Consider the following 13568-nt stretch of genomic DNA (forward strand, 5'->3'; position numbering starts at 1 on the left):
GTGACCAACCTCTGGCCTTGGAAGCGTCTCTGTTTTTCCTTCCAGGCATTTCCCCCCTTCTGGTGTTAAGTGGGAGGTGGCAGCAGAACCTCATCCACAGAATCGCTTCTTCCTCCCCTTGACCTCAGATTTAGTTGCAGAAAGAGAACACACATTTTTCTTTTCTTAAGCTAATGTTCTTTTTAATATTATTCGTACTGTTGGATTTAGTTTGCATGTCTAGGACGTCCATTTTGAGATTAAAAATATTTAAAGAGAACAAAACCACCAAGGGCCTAGTTATGGAAAGGCAGGCTTGCAAAATGAGCAGGGTTAGATTTATTACCACAGTAGGGCTCAGTTAGGATTGCCTGAAAACCACACTTTGCCCTTTTTTCCTGCTGGGCTATTTAGAATGGCTGGCTGGACAGCTCAGTGGTCAGAGGTTGGGGCTTTGTTTCCCCCCTCCCCGGGAGAACAGACAACCCGTGTGGCCTTGGACAAGCTGCGTCGTCCCAGACGAAGGGGCTGGTAAACCACTTCTGAGTCCTCTCTACCTGGAAAAGTCTTGAAAAAAGGACCATCATAAGCCAGACTTAATTTGATGACATATTTTATTTTTATTATCCTATTGGAAGTGCTGGCAATGGTGGAACCGGTTTGTCCCAGATCATCCTAGTTCATGCAGGTGGTACCACAGGTGCTGGTGCTGGTGCCTTCCCCGGGGTCCTCGGGCTCAATCCAGCCCTCACCAGACCCGGGCCTGCCAGCTGTTTCGGGCATCCAAGGTGGCTCCAACGTGGTGGCCGCAGGCTCCTCAAGGAAACGGATGGTCACAGCTTTAAGTCCTGTTGGTTCTGCCTCCGCGTGTTGATTCGCCTTGCCTTCCTTCTGCATCCTCAGGGCCATGATTTTCTCGATCTGATCGCAGAGGGCCTCTTGTAATGTTATCAGATCTTCTAACATTTGAAACTCGCCCTCACTTAGATTGGACCCTGCAAAGGGACAAATGTCAGCAGTGGGCTGTTCCTTTATTGCCCCTGGATCTTTGATGGCCTCTAATACAATGGAACCTTTTCCAGGTAAAAATGAATGATGGCAGGTACAAAAAGAACGAGTGCAGGTAGTCTTTGCCCATGCCATGTGGAATGTTTCCTGGCTACACTTCAGCGAGATCAGTTCTATCGGTCCCAAATAGCCATCACAGTCTTCCTCATAATATTCAGAGGAACTGGCAGAAAACTTTGTCGGACAGAATATATCCTCCTCCTCCTCTTCTTCCTCCTCCTCCTCCTCCTCCTCCTTCTCCTTCTCCTCTTCCTCCTCTTCTGCTGCTGGAGATCTAGGAGCATAATAATAATAATAATAATAATAATAATAATAATAATAATAATAATAATAATAATAATAATAATAATAATAATAATAATAATAATAATAATAATAATAATAATAATAATAATAATAATAATAATAATTTATTGTCATTGTAAGTATATACACAGTATACCATACAACGAAATTCACAGACACCCAGAGACCAGACACATGCACACACATAACATTCCCCAAACACTCCCCACCCACTAGAAGTCCCCCACTAAAAATACAAACATGTACACCTCAGGCCAAGTAACACAGTCCAACTAATTATTCACTACTGGTGGTCTTTAAGGTGGTCCAAGGGCTGAAATGGCTCATACGAGGAAACCCTTCAGAAGCTCCCACATCAAGCACATCACTGCCGTCATGGGAATTTATTTATTTATTTATTTATTGAATGTGTACCCCACCCATTGAGTCCACTGACTACTCTGGGCGGCTAACAACATATAAAAATACTGTAAACCATTAAAATATTTTAAAGTAGCAAGTATATGAGCCTCCATATGTTCTGAGGTAAAAGTTGGAGGGAAAGCTTGGGATGACAGAAAGATGGAACCCAGAGTATCCCTCAGAGAACAACCGACAGTTGGAAGCCATTTTGGAGGCAAGCCCTCAGAGCATAGCCAGCAGAGATTAAACAACTGCGAAGGAAAGGGAGAGAAATCCCCAAGTTTTGAAAGAAAAGCTTCTATATGTTTTTTTTGGTGGAGAACAAGGCCACTTTAAATCACAATGTGGTAAAAACAAGAGATTTGGGGCAACAAAAAAGGAATTTAGATGTGCCTAAGAAAGTATATTGGGTACAACAGAAGAAGGGGCAGTTGAAGTGGGCGCCATGGCAACCACAGTTAGTGCTGGAGCAGAGAGCCTAGAACGATGCTCCCAGTAGCTGAAATTCTTCACTGTTCAGGAACTTATGGAAAGGCAGGCTTGCAAAATGAGCAGGGTTAGATTTATTATCACAGCAGGGCTCAGTTAGGATTGCCTGAAAACCACACTTTGCCCTTTTTTCCTGCTGGGTTATTTAGAACGGCTGGCTGGACAGCTCAGTGGTCAGAGGCTGGGGCTTTGTCCCCCCCCCCCCTGGGAGAAGAGCTCCCAGAACATCAGTTGGTGTCTTCTCCATCATTTGCACCTTTGAATGCTGGTTACTCAGCAAATAGGATTTTGTCCATTCAGATTGCTTTGTCTTATGCAAAATGGTGTGACTGATTTGGTGATCAAGAAGATCACCACCTACAGGCTAACGATCTGGTGGACTCAGCTGCAAAACAATTGAATTGTAATAACAACTAGCATCAAAATAATGCTATGAAGGCTAATAAATATGCTCACAAAAAAGGGGGAAACCTAAATCATTCAGCATGCCTACAGTGTGGTGTAGTGGGTAAAGGGACAAACTAGGACCCTGGAAAAAAGCCTTCAAATCCCCAATTGACATGGAAGCTCACTGGGGGTGGGTGGGTGGGTAGAACTGGTAAAACCACTCCTTAAATATCTCACTTGCCTTGAAAACCCTATTAGGGTCCCTACAATCAGGTTCCAACTTGGTACACGCACACACACTTCAAAAAATTTTTTCCTTCTCTTCCCAGTTGTGAAATTCAAGCATTTCACTTCTTTACTTTGGGTCCTCAGGAAAAAGCTAGAATATGCTCTTCAGTCATGATGAATCAGGGAACATTTCTGATCCCTTTTTTTTCAGGAGAAAGAAGGAAAACAGTATTCCGAGGCCAATGTGTCACGTCACGGTTATCAGCCCACATCTGGGTGTCCCCTTACTCACTCACAGGCAGTCCTTCCAGCCTATTTATTCTCAAAGGCTTTTCCAATCGCTTGCCACCACTTTTAATCATTCCTAGTCATTGTTTCAGACTTCTGAACCCATTCAAGGAGATGAATTTATAGCCCTAAATGGCTTGGGGCTTGCATAGCCTTAAGAACCACCGTCTCTGATCTGCCCTCTTTCCCTTCAGCACCGAAGGCCTTGGTCTGGATTTCTCTGTCATGACGTTCAAGAGGTTATGACGAGGAGGAGGAGGACGGCCAAGGCAGTGGTGGCTCCCTCTTGGAGATATATATATAAAATATACCTAATAGCCCCTTTTTCTTTGTTGTCTAAAATGTGACTGTTCAGGAAGCTGAATGAATCTTGCTTTACTTTAACAAAATAAAGCATAAGGATACAGTAATGACACCAGCAGCTAAATACCACAGTGCGAACATGATCCTTTTTTAAGCAAAATCCTGTGCATGTTTATTGGGCAGCAAACCCCATTCAGTTCAATGGACAATTTACCCAGAGTAATCCATACGTATTAGGGGAGAGGAACACTGGTAGGTTGAGGGGGGCGCTTTCTGTCCCTGAGACTCTTGGAGGGGAACACACGGACTGCTCAAAATCCTCAAAGCCATGGGGGGGGGGAAAGGAAACATGATAATTCCAGCCCCCATTTGTTTGCTGTTCTTGTTTTATGGGGTGTAAACTGGTTTGTTTCCATAGTGGAATGAGCATGTCGACCGACAGCTAATGGCCGGGTGGATGACAGCGAAGACCAGTAGGGCTGTTCAATGGAGAGGGAGGAGAAAGACCACGGAAGCTTATTTCCATCGGCTGTTTCTTCTCACCCAAGAGGCAGGCAGGAGGCAAGAAGGAGATTAAATGAGTGTCGTTGAGACAGGAATAGAGAGGCTAACAATTGAGTGTTGAGACCGCAAATGAGTGGGAGCGTGATGAGCAGTGTGATTGAATGAGAGGGGTAGGTAAGAGTTAGCACTTAATAGGCGGACAGATAGACTGAACATTTTGTTGTGGTTTAGTCCTGAAGTTGTGTCCGACTCTTTGTGACCCCATGGACCAGAGCACGCCAGGCCCTCCTGTCTTCCACTGCCTCCCGGAGTTGGGTCAAATTCATGTTGGGAGCTTCAGTGACCCTGTCCATCCATCTCGTCCTCTGTCGTCCCCTTCTCCTCTTGCCTTCGCCCTTTCCCAACATTAGGGCCTTTTTCCAGGGAGTTTTCTTTTTATTTTATTTATTTATTATTAGATTTTTCTACCGCCCTTCTAGACAGGAGTCTGCTCAGGGTGGCTCACAACAAAACAGATTTAAAAACAACAATTAAAATCTACGGTAATAATATAATCAAGATGCGAAGATAAGCAACAAAAAACCAAGGGAGCCTTCTGCATATGCACTGATATTTAACAGATACTTAGGTTTGTGGCTAAAACTTGTATCTTTGATACAATACTGGTCAATGTTTTTATAATTCTGATTGACTGCGTCTGGTATTTAACAACAATAAAATGCGGGCATCAAGTGAAATCTGACTGATGGTGACCCTTTTCTGGGTTATCCAGGTAGAAGATATTTAGAAGTGTTTCCCCCTTCCCTCCTTTGGAACTGGGCATCCCTGGGATCACGGTGCAGCTTGCCCAAGGCCACCCAGGTGAGCACTTTTCTCCATGGTGGGGGAATTGAAGTCCCAACCTCTGGCTCATCAGCCAGATACCTAAACACTGAGCTATCCAGCCTGCTCTTATAAGCATAAGGATAACTCCCCTCCCTCCTTTGTGGCTGGGAAGGACACAACCAGCTGGTGGGCAGAAACTTCAGCTTCAGGAAAGGGCCAACTTGGCACAGAGGGAGTTGCGTCCCGTCCTGGCCTCCTGTTTCCAAGATCTCCAGTTCCGATTTTAAGAGAAAACTAGTCTCGGGTGGCAAATCAGTGCCCGTGGAAAGTTTCCATTGTGGGATGGCAAAAAGCTAGGATTTGGGGGTTCTCCCCCTCAAAAGAAAGGAATGTTCCCAGCCTGTAAAGAAAAGCTGGAAAGCAGACGGGCCTGCCAGAATCCGGGAAGCATCCTTTTCCAGGCAGGAGACTGTGCCAGACTTTGCGGGCCAGCCATCGGACCAGTTCAACCAGTCTTCCTAGGGAAACTCACATAAGGCAGAGGGGGCTGCAACGAGGGACGTTGCCCTCCGACAGGGAGGGGGATTGCATTTCCACACAGCTCAGTGGAGGAGAATTGCTCGCATCGCAAAGAGAGAGCCATCTCTCTTGCTCGCCTGTAAGGAATCTCCAGCTCGCCTCTGGCAACCGGGTCCACTCAGGGCAAGGCTGGCTTAGAAACTTTGGGTTTGCTAAAATAGATTTTTAGGTACCTCTCCATCCCAGATAGATGAACCTCGCCTCCGTTAACAGTCACAACAACACAATATAGGTATTTCTGAAGGGGATCTCCATGCAGCTTCCATATGGAAGCATTAAGTAGAGCATTGAAACTGTCTTTAGAATTTAAAAAAATCCCAAGAAAAACACTGTTTCGCCCTCTGTTTTTTACCCCCTTTGTTTGGCTCCTGGGCCTTCGCCTCTCTGCTCGGGCAGGCAGGAGACGGCCAGAGCTCCAAATATTTGCTAATATTTGAACATGGGTAAGACCGCTTCTGATGCTCAATAGCATCGGGCATCCAGATGTTTTTGCCGAAGAGGGAAAACGTATCTTTCTTTCTGCTTCAATTTATGAGTTTTAGGATTAATAAACAATTTTCTTACCGAAACACCAATTTTTTTTCCTTTTTCTCTCTCTGTTCCTCTCCCTCTCCCTCTCTTCTTCAACGACTCAGGAGTATTTTCACATTAACCTCTTATCCTTCTACAAGTGTACCTGTCTGAGCCTCTCACAAGGAACATGGTCGGGGCGGGAGGGGGGAGAGGGAGGCACATGCACACACGCACGTGCACGGTGGCACCTAGTGACCAACCTCTGGCCTTGGAAGCGCCTCTGTTTTTCCTTCCAGGCATTTCCCCCCTTCTGGTGTTAAGCGGGAGGTGGCAGCAGAGCCTCATCCACAGAATCGCTTCTTCCTCCCCTTGACCTCAGATTTAGTTGCAGAAAGAAAACACACATTTATCTTTTCTTAAGCTAATGTTCTTTTTAATATTATTCGTACTGTTGGATTTAGTTTGCATGTCTAGGACGTCCATTTTGAGATTATTTTTTTCCAAATTCGCCTCCCTTCGTTTTTTAAAATTATTTTTTAACGTTCTCGCCAGCCACCTGAAATGCGAGGACTTATATATATAAACCAACGTCCTTTCCTCTCTTTTAAAACAACCCTGCAAGGCCTTGGACAAGCAGAAGTGGCCTGTCGCCCCCCCCCACCGGATTCCCCCCCCCCTTGCTTCCCTGAATTCCCTTCCCGAGTTGGTCGGGTCTCCAGGGCAATGCCAGAAAATGCCAGGTTTTCAGATGTTTATTTAAGTGGCTTTCATCCGGTTCTTTGGCAGAGTGGCCGCAGGATGGCCCAGGTGAGATTCTCTCCTTCCGCTGGATTCCTCGCAGCCCAGAGCCAGAGGTGACCTAGGTGGACTCTGCCCTTTGGTGGTGTTGCTGGTGTTGATGTTGGCACTCTCGGCACTGTAACTGCTTGAGATAGTGCTCCATTTCGAAGATGAGGCCTTCCAACAAGTGCAGGATTTTCCTTTCTTCTTGGTTGACTCCGGGCGAGTCCCTTGGCTTTGTTTGTGCCTGAAGGAAGGATGGGGGGGGGAGGTGGGGGTAACTCAGAACTCAGGAGACTCAAAGTTTAAATGCCCTCCCCCTGCCTCTCCTGTTGTCAAATCACGGAGAACCATGAGGCGGGGAGTTCCACCTGCCTCATAGGTTTTCTAGGAAATTCCAGGGGTGCCTGCTTGCATCAGTACCTACGTTCCAGCGCGTGGAATCCCCCCTTTCTTTGTTTAAAAATACTAGCCCAAAACAAGGAAGGGTGATATGTTTACTGAACTACTGGGGGGAGGGAGGGAATCATATTGACCTACTTAAAAAAACCAAATGTTTGTGTAGGTAGGTTATTTACCTGTATTTACAGTACTTGGCACGCAAGCCACATGGCCTTGCTTCCTTTATGAACTACAGCTCCCAGAATGTCCTGGGCATCATACTGCCCAGAGACTTCTGGGAGCTGTCACCCCCAACCACAGTCTTCCAACTCTGCAGGATTCGCCTTGGGATCCAGCTCCAGCTACAGTAGGTTAATCCCAGGGAGAAGGATGAAAGCGGTCCATTGACCACGGATAGTCCACGGTTTCTTTTCTGTGCCCGGGGGGGGGGAGCAGGCCAGAGGGGGGTATCCCTGCTCCCATCCACCCACCCCACCATTCCCCCCCACCCCATTCCTGGGAGGCTTTCCTTCCTCACCTCCTGGAAGCGGAGAAAAAGGCAAAATCCAATTGTAAAGAGGATAATGGCTACGATGCCAAAGAAGACCCAGTAAATTTGTCGTTGCGCGCCAGCAAGGAGGAGGGAACCTGGGCAGCCCTTGGACAATTCGGCCAGGGATTCTTGCGCCGTCATCTGATACTGTATTGTCTTTGAGCTGTGTTCCTGAACTGCCACTGCCTCCTGTTTACTGAACTTCTGGGGAAAACAATCATATAGGCCTATTTAAACAAACAAATGTTTGTGTAGGTAGGTTAAGTTACTTGGCACGTGGCAGAGGATTTTTTCATCCTGGCAGAAGAGTTTCAGGGGCTCCTGGTGTTCCTCGCAGAGCCTTTTTGGTGCTTCTGCCTTCTTCTCTTCTAAGTGACTGAGTTGTTCCACGAAGTTTCCCAGCTGCCAATAGGGGATGAGGTTCCTTCGGCCTTTTGCTCTGCATCGAGGGCAGGAAACCTTTGAGGGGAAGGGGCACCATCCAGACCGAATGGAGGAGGCTCAAAAGGTGGCCCGCCGTCTTTGTGGCCCTGGAAGAAAGCAAAGCCTTTCAGCGTGATTCCAGGGGATCCAGTCCCACCTTCTCCGCGATCCAAACCATGCAAGGGCAGGGGCTGTCCTGGGATCTGGAGCGCACTTTCAAGCCCTGCACCAGTTTGTGGGCCTCGAGCGGGCCCACACCTTGCTCTGTTTCCAGAAGCCCCGGGTTCAACTCCAGGCGCCTGACCCCTCACTCTGCGTGAGCTGAGCCAGTTTTCCAGTTTGGGGATGCAAGCCCAAAAATTCTTCCCAAGTGACTGAGTTGTTCCACGAAGTTTGCCAGCTGCCAACTGGGGATCAGGTTCCTTCGGCCTTTTGCTCTGCATTGGGGGCAGGATGCCTCTTCGCCCTCCGTCCCCTCCCACCACAGGGTCAGGCAGGCTCTGCAGAAATTGTGGCCACATTCAAAGGTGACAGGATCCTTCAAATACTCCAGGCATAGGGAGCACGTGACGTCCTCGCAGACACCCCTGAGGGAACTCCCTGAGGCAGCAGCCATAGCAGGTCACAGGAAGAGAAGAACAGGTTTACTTTCATTTTCCTGCATTTGCTGTAACTGGGAAATCACATAGTATAAACTCATCAGCAGAGGGAACAATACAATGAGCTGAAGGAACAGACTCTACACAACAGAACATTAAAAAAGAGAGAGAGAGAGAGAACTATGACTGCAGGGAGGGATAAAGTTCATGAGATATACAGTATATACTTTTGTAGTGTTCACCCTTTTTATGGCAGAGACAGGTGACTTCCCAGCTGGCAGCCTCTTCGGAGGGATGCAGAAAGTGCGGCTGGAGGAGGGGCTGCAAACTGGTTCCTTCTCCCCATGTGCTACGGCGCTCATAGACGTTCTTGAAAAGACACTGATGTAATAATGTCCTTACAAACACCCTCGACCCCTCTAGCCCTGAACTGCCAATTCTAACTGGCATCTGCACCTCTCCAAAGTTTCAGACAAGCTCCTTTCCAGGTCCTATCTGGAAGTCCTGGCAGGCAAATCTCCTTTCCTGGCCCTATCTGGAGGTCCTTACAGGCAAAGCCAACCTGTGGGTGTGCTCCCCACTTCTGCTTGAGGTCCCTGCATGCCAGTCAGTCTCCTCCAAGTTTGCCCCTCTACACAGGTGACAGTGGACACCTAATGCCATGCAATCCAATATACGAGAACTAACACCTCATAACCTGTCGGAAGCCGAGGCCGGGAAATATCCTGCCAAGCCATGAGAATCCAGGTGATATCCAATTGAATGCTTGAGACCAGAACCTGCAAAAGAGAATTAGATCGTGCCGTATCAGTTCTCAGATGGGCTTGGAGAGCCACCGCCTTGACTAAGGGGGTTGCGAGGGAAAGGGTGCAGGCATACTATCCGTTAGATCCTAGGTTCCCAACCTTTGTTACTCAGATGTTTTTGAACTGCAACTCCCAGAAACCCCGGCCAGCACAGTTGGTGGTGAAGGCTTCTGGGAGTTGCAGTCCAAAAACATCTGAGTAAGCCAAGGTTGAGAACCAGTGTGTTAGATCACAGTTTTGCTGGTTCCTTCTTGATGGGGAATCCTAGCCACAGCCGCTACATGGCTGTACCTTAGGGGAATTTTGAGAAAATGAGCGAGGGACGGACAGGCTTCTGTGGTCGGTTGGGAAAGGAAGGTTTCCCCCTGCCGGTGGGCATCAGGGGAGGAAGAGAAGGAGGACATGGAACACACGGGAAATAAAATTCCATTTATTTGGGGAGAGAGGATGAGTCATAGAGTGCACGACAGCTGCAGCATCGCCAGAAACTATGGAGCGAAAGAAGGAAACCCAGGCTGAGCCTTTTTATGGCTTTTAAGCCTTCCTTTTCATCTTAGCCTTCCATTATATTGCAGGGTGTTTTTTGCAGACTAGCGAATAAGAAGCAGCATCCAGGAAATCTGCTTTGCTTAAGGAGACTCGGCTTGGCCGATCTCTCCTTCCTCTGGGGAAGTCCTCCAGAAAGGCGGCGGAAGACGCTTTAGCCCCTGCGGCTAGGATTCATGCTAGTGTCTGGAAGCCCAGTGAGATTTTCCAGAACTCCACTGCCTAAGGAAGGAAGCTACCAGCCTGTCCTGCGCTCACTCCAGTTTCTCACCCCTGTCTACCTTGGTAATCTTAAGGACTAGGGCCTTGTTTCCTTTAAACAGATAAAATAAACTGAGTTTTCTGGTTTCCTGAGCATCACTTGCTCCTGTTTGGCACTTCCTGGTCTCCAAAAGGAAGGTTTAATTCCACCAACATCTCCCTCTGGGGGTTAAAACAGACATTCAAGGCAAGGTATTTTTCCTTGCTCATATACCACCTGTTTCTCTTCCAGAAGACAAGCCTCTTGTGTCACAGAGCTGCAAGGCGTTTCTGTTGCAGTCCTCCATTAAGCTTGCACTTTTCATGCCCTTTGACCTCCAGAGGATAATGTGGTGTGGGATTCCTCAGGATTCAATAGAAATGCAGAAAGAGCTGGTGCCTTTATTGAGCCACTAAGAAAACAAAAGAAAAAATAAGGCAAGCTTTGGAAGATCATTCATCTTCCTCATCAAAAGCTCACATCATCTCTTTGCTTTTTTTTTTTTTTTTGCTTTTTTTTCCTAACGGCCCCATTAAGGTATCACCTGTTCTTGCATTGGTATTGTTTTGAGGACCACATGCCTTTGTCCTGGTTTTTGTTTCCCCCCCCCCCCGCCCCCGCCCTCAAGGTTCAAGCCATCTTGTTGGGTTCCGACACACTCGCTCGGTTCTTTTCCCAGAGCGCCAGAAGGCCAAATAAATGCGAAACCCATCTGACGGCGAGAGTTCATCCAGGAATCCAGTTTTAACTGAGGTAGGAAGGAGTTCAGGTTGCTGCCTGATAGAAGGAAGCGACAGACATTTAGTAAGAGGAGGAAAGAGGCAGGGTGAAGAGGGAAGAGGGCATCGATTCCGGTGGAAAGAGAACCTAGGGAGGAGAAGAAAAGGGCCTTTCGGCTTAGAGAAACGAGATTTTCCTTTGGCTTCGTTTTGTAGGAGGAGGTGGCCACCATTCTGAGGTCACCTCCCCCATGGAACTCCAGAAGGGTGTCCTCATTCCTCAATCAAACTACAAAACTAGGTCATGCACAACTGCTCATCCCTTGAAGGAGACAACGGCCCAGCCATGAGGTCCTCAGGGAAATGGGTCTCTTCTCATCCAGTGCTTCTGGACAGAAATTTAATTGGCCAATCTTCATGGACGGGAGATTTGGAAGTCCGTTCTAACGCCGTCCAAGCCTCGTCTAGGCTCGCATTGCCCAGGGCCACCGAAAGAGGACTGACGGTGATCCACTTGGGCGTCTCAACCAGAGAAGATTCATTCACTCCTCTCCTCAACACTGAAGCAAATCCCATTGATTCAGTGGTCAACTCTAGTTGGGAATACCAGCTTCATCCAGGCCAATGTCCGTTACATAAGAACAGAGTTTGGAATAGTTCCTTCTTTGGACTGCAACCCCTGACATGCTACCACCGTCACCACCATTTCTGATGATGGCTGTGATGGTTTTGGGCATCTTGAGCCTTGTAGTCTTTTGGAAATCGGTTCGTTTTCATTGCACCTTTCCTAATGAAAAGGGGCTTTGAATCTCATCCTTGATGAGACTCTGGATGAGGAATGAATGAACGAAGGAACAATGAAAGAATATCACTGTCAAGGGTCAGTAGCTTTCAGATGCTAGTGGCTGTTCAAAAACAAACAACATCCCTATAATGAATACATCCAAAAAGTCCCAGGGGCAAGTGGAAAAGAATTAGAGGTCATATTTAGCCTCCAGATGAGGAAAGGCTCCTGAATCCATTCTTGGCCATGTCCCGTCATCCTCACACAGACTTCTTTGACCCCAGTTAAATTCTTTTAACAGTGAAAATACATAAATTAATCTGAAATTCTGGAATAAAATGCAAAGAAAGGGACTTGTTCATTATTTTATTCTCTCTTCCCCTCTCCCCATCAGCAATAACTTTCTATTTTTTTCTTCAGCTAGTCAAATGTGACATTAATTGCCTGAATAATAGCAGAGTTTTGCCTAAAGGTGCTATTTGCTAATTCTTAATTTCCCAAAGATCGTGGTTTAATTGGGCCTGGTGATTAAATAATGTGAGTTTATTTTATATAATTTATGCTGTTCTCTTTTTTTTAACAATAGCTTCATAATACTCATTCAGACCTACCTTTTTTTTTTAAAAAAATGCATTTAAAAATGTGTGACTGCCTGTTTATGACGATCGCACGCCAACTTGGCTCTGCATGGCATCCGGAAATTTAAAGAAATGTGTGCATAAATATATTTTGATGCCTTATCTGAGGTGAGTTCAAAAGCCCTGGCTTTATAATCCAATAAATCTAGATAAACAAGAACTCAATTTGCCTCCTACAAATGATGTTGGGAGCTTATCGGGGCTCTGCAGACATATTTTTAAAGGCATTCCATAAAATTACATGCGATAATCAGCTTAATCTGGCACCCTGTTGCACCACGGGGGTGTAACCAGCATGAAGGTTTATGCTGACGGATGCATTTCACCAATGCCGGTTCTGCACTTCTGCTTGGACAGAAGCCTCCAGAGAGACCGAAATCCTTTCCTGCTACTCTTTCTGAGTTCTAAACGTCTTCCCTCTGCAAGAACAAGAAGGGATTTCCCTGACAATGCATGACAAAACCTATTTGACCTTACTATGAAATGTGAATTCTTAAATCTCAGGGACCGCCTCTCCCTTCCTGAGCTTGCCCGGGTCTCAAGATCATCAGGGGAGGCCTTATTCTTGGTCTCACCACCTTGATAGGTGCGCTTGGTGGAGACATGGGAGAGGGCCTTTCTCTGTGGCTGCTCCCCAGACTGTGGAACTCCCTCCCACTGGAGGCCAGGCCAGGGTCCATCTTGGCTGTCCTTCTGCAAGGAGACAAAGACCTTTCTCTTTGGGCAAGCTTTCCCTGACTGACTGGCTGCCATCTTTGGATCCAGGACTGGGAACACCTGCTATATAGATAGGGCAAGAGGGGCGAGCTATAGATCCTTGCAAATGCCACTGGGCTCCCAGTCCATTCATAGAAGGTGTGCAGAGTGGACCTTTAGCCATTCTGCCACCCTTTATCTTTGCACACAACCCCATGGCATCGTTTCAGAGACCTAGAGTGCTCTGATGGCCTCCATGGACCTTTATGGCTTCCTACCCCCAGCTGAAGACTCCACCACTGCCCTGTGTTCCTCGTTTGCTTTTTACCTGCCCTCCAAGTTAAATCCCCCCTCCAGGGATTTCCTCCTGGCACGATGCAAACAGACGAGTGCCGGGAGACGGACGGCCACGCTTGTTACGTGACCCAACCCTCGTTGCCGGCGCTCTCGACTCCCCAATGTTCCAGGCATGCTGGCAGCCTCCTAGAAGGGCATCAATCCAAAACGCAGACGCCTCGCTTTCCACAGGCA

At 47.3% G+C, this 13568-nt stretch overlaps 1 long non-coding RNA gene across 1 annotated transcript; it reads right to left on the bottom strand.

Moving 5' to 3' along the window:
- Positions 1 to 588: 588 nt before the first annotated feature.
- LOC144584681 (uncharacterized) lies at positions 589 to 12966 on the bottom strand. Its single transcript, XR_013539098.1, has 3 exons — positions 7571 to 12966; positions 5923 to 6898; positions 589 to 1321 (listed from the first exon to the last, which is right to left on the bottom strand). It is a non-coding gene; the product is annotated as an uncharacterized LOC144584681 (long non-coding RNA).
- Between the last annotated feature and the right edge of the window lie 602 nt (positions 12967 to 13568).

The sequence above is a fragment of the Pogona vitticeps genome, chromosome 13 (assembly GCF_051106095.1).
Source record: "Pogona vitticeps strain Pit_001003342236 chromosome 13, PviZW2.1, whole genome shotgun sequence".
In the NCBI taxonomy this organism is placed as follows: Eukaryota; Metazoa; Chordata; class Lepidosauria; order Squamata; family Agamidae; genus Pogona; species Pogona vitticeps.